The sequence below is a fragment of the Anneissia japonica genome, unplaced genomic scaffold, assembly GCF_011630105.1.
Source record: "Anneissia japonica isolate Jap-2015-1 unplaced genomic scaffold, ASM1163010v1 scaffold3436_len560460_cov161, whole genome shotgun sequence".
NCBI lineage: Eukaryota > Metazoa > Echinodermata > Crinoidea > Comatulida > Comatulidae > Anneissia > Anneissia japonica.
This window is the reverse complement of record NW_022751570.1, coordinates 25925-28688: the sequence shown is the minus strand read 5'-3', so window position 1 is coordinate 28688 and position 2764 is coordinate 25925.

Here is a 2764-nt window from a genome sequence, read left to right as displayed (position 1 = left end):
ATCAAGATAGCCGTTAACACTGTTAAATGATATATAAATCATCAAAGAATGGTAAATAGAGTGTTCGAATAAAGGACATCGTGTAGCATAGCTCTCAGCGAATGCTGTCCTATAAATAACTGAATAAATAAATTAATACATTATGTAATAAAATGCCTCCGACGGGATTTGAACCTGCGAATCTCGCTGTCAAGGCGAGCGTCATAACCATTATACCTCAAAGGCTTCGTGGTTCAACAGATTCAAGTAACCACCAGGTACACTGAATTTTACAATAGGTACAGCTGGAAATAAATAGCAGCATATAAAAATATTCTCAAACGCATATAGTAGCATATAATTATTTATTTATTTATAGGACAACATTCGTTGAGAGCTATCTATGACCTTACTATCATACCCTTTATTCGAACACTGTATTTACATTTCTTTGATGACCAGAACCTTTTCGGTGCATCACGTCTTCTCACCACAGTGTAATTGTTTTTAGTTTGATGTCAAAATTGTATCATCACACACGTAAAAATACCATAGTCCATATAACTAATTCAAGTTGAAATACTATATTGGTATATTGTAATTTATTTTGGAGTGTGAGGTATAAATCTTTGTGGTTAAGATGATTACCAATTCCAGAATCCTGGGTGAGAATTCTGCAAACACTTTCTTTTTACGTCCAAAACAAAATTAACTCCGGCCTGTAGCCTTATATTGAGACTTAATAGTGGTATTCGACAGGCCAGATGTGTATAAGAGACAGAATCGGTATAGAGACCAGAATAGATGAACTGCAGAGAAGTGTGATTCTGAACACATCAAGGATCCTCAGGAAGGTCCTAGAAGTTTGAGAAGACTTGTTATCACCAAGCTTCAGGAATAATGTAATTCCATTGGATATTGATCCAATGTGCGATACCAATAATAATAATAATAATAATAATAATAATAATAATAATAATAATAATAATAAAATAAATAATAATAATAATGACATTGCAGCGTTCGTAAAATGTTTAAATGTTTGTCACTGGTGCTGGGAACAGCCACAAAAGTGGGAGGGGGAGACAGTTCCCCCAGTAGAAAAAGTGGGTGGCCAATCCCCCCCCCCGGCTCCCCCGCTTCCGCCGCCGTTGCCGTGAACAACGCTTCCCAGTACGTCTGCTAATTTTTAATGGTCAGGCTACCGCGATCACGAGCCCTATGCTAGGCATAGGAGGGTTATGTGGGCTGGGATTTGCAACAAGGTCTTGGACTAGACCGCTATACTATAGTAGGAGGCCTGGTCCTAGTCTAGGCCTATAATATAGTAAAATTCTGTATAAGTAGTCATATGATTACAGATTTACATTGTACCAAGGTCGATATTAACGATCACCTTTATTTTTCATTGAAAAAAAAATAAATAAAATAAATAAATTTAACTTAAGGATTTTAAAATATTCCAAACCTGTACGCTTAAAAAAAAAAAAAATAAAAAATAAATAAATAAAGTTAACTTAAAAAACAAACAACGCGATAGGATGTAAAGTTTGAGAGAATAATTGGTATGCTGTACTGTATTTCTGAAGTGCCATTCGTTTTGGGGCTGCTACAATCAGGAGTTACAATCGACCTAACAAAGGAAAAGCACTTACATTCCAAAAAGGAGGATTTGGGATGCTATTTAAAGTTTGCTGGAGATTGAAAAGTTTACTGTTTAACTGCGTTGTTAGAGAACATGGAATGGTAGGCCTACATGACGTTCGGACTGGTATGGCCTACAGTACGGTAGGCCTATGTACTCTAGGTGTAAATAAATAGAGAGAATAGGCCAATTTTAGTGAGAACTAAACATGTTTTAATAACGTAGGGCCTATATACAATGCAAAGCAGATTGATCACAAAATCAGAAGCATGATCTCAAACATATCAGAACCCAGCTTTTATTGTTTAAAACTGTCGGGGCCCCATTGAATGAAACTACGGTATTATAGTTTATATTATATTTTTTTTAAACTACAAGTCGGGGGCCCTCGTGCCTGGGGCCCTGGCGCTCGGCCGCCCCCCCCCCCCACCTGTCAGCGCCCGAGCGTGACGCCACTGATTGTAATACCTCCTGATTGTAGCAAAACGAACGGCACTTCAGAAAATACAGTACCGTACAAGTAGGCCTGTACCAATTATTCTCGCAAAATTCATATCATATCGCGTTGTTTGTGTTAAGTTAACTTCTTTTTTTTTTTATTTTCAATGAAAAATAAATGCGATCTTAGTATCGACCTTGGTACAATGTAAACCTGTAATCATATGACTACTTATACAGAATTTTACTATATTATAGGCCTAGACTAGGCCTCCTACTATAGAGGCCTAGTCCAAGACCTTGTTGCGAATTCCAGCCCGCATAAGCCTGTAAGTCTATAATGCCTTGCATAGGGCTCTTGATCGCTGTACCCTGACCATTAAAAATTAGCAGACGCACTGGGAAGAGTTGTTCACGGCATTGGACCGCAGCGAAAAATGATTCCCCATCATTAATGGAACAAGCCCACGTCACGCTTGGCTGACTAGACGCAGGGTTCCTGGAACGCCGCCCTCAGCGGCGTGTGCGAAGTACAACTCAGAGTTAGGAGTGGAACGTGAAATTTCGATAATATGGTTTCGAAGTCAGATTTGCGAGAAAAACTTCAGCTACCCGTATTTCTCGACTGAGACGTCAGTGGGAGCTGTAATTTGTATGGCAAAATTGTTAGCATTATATAATACTTAAACAAGGTACGTCTGC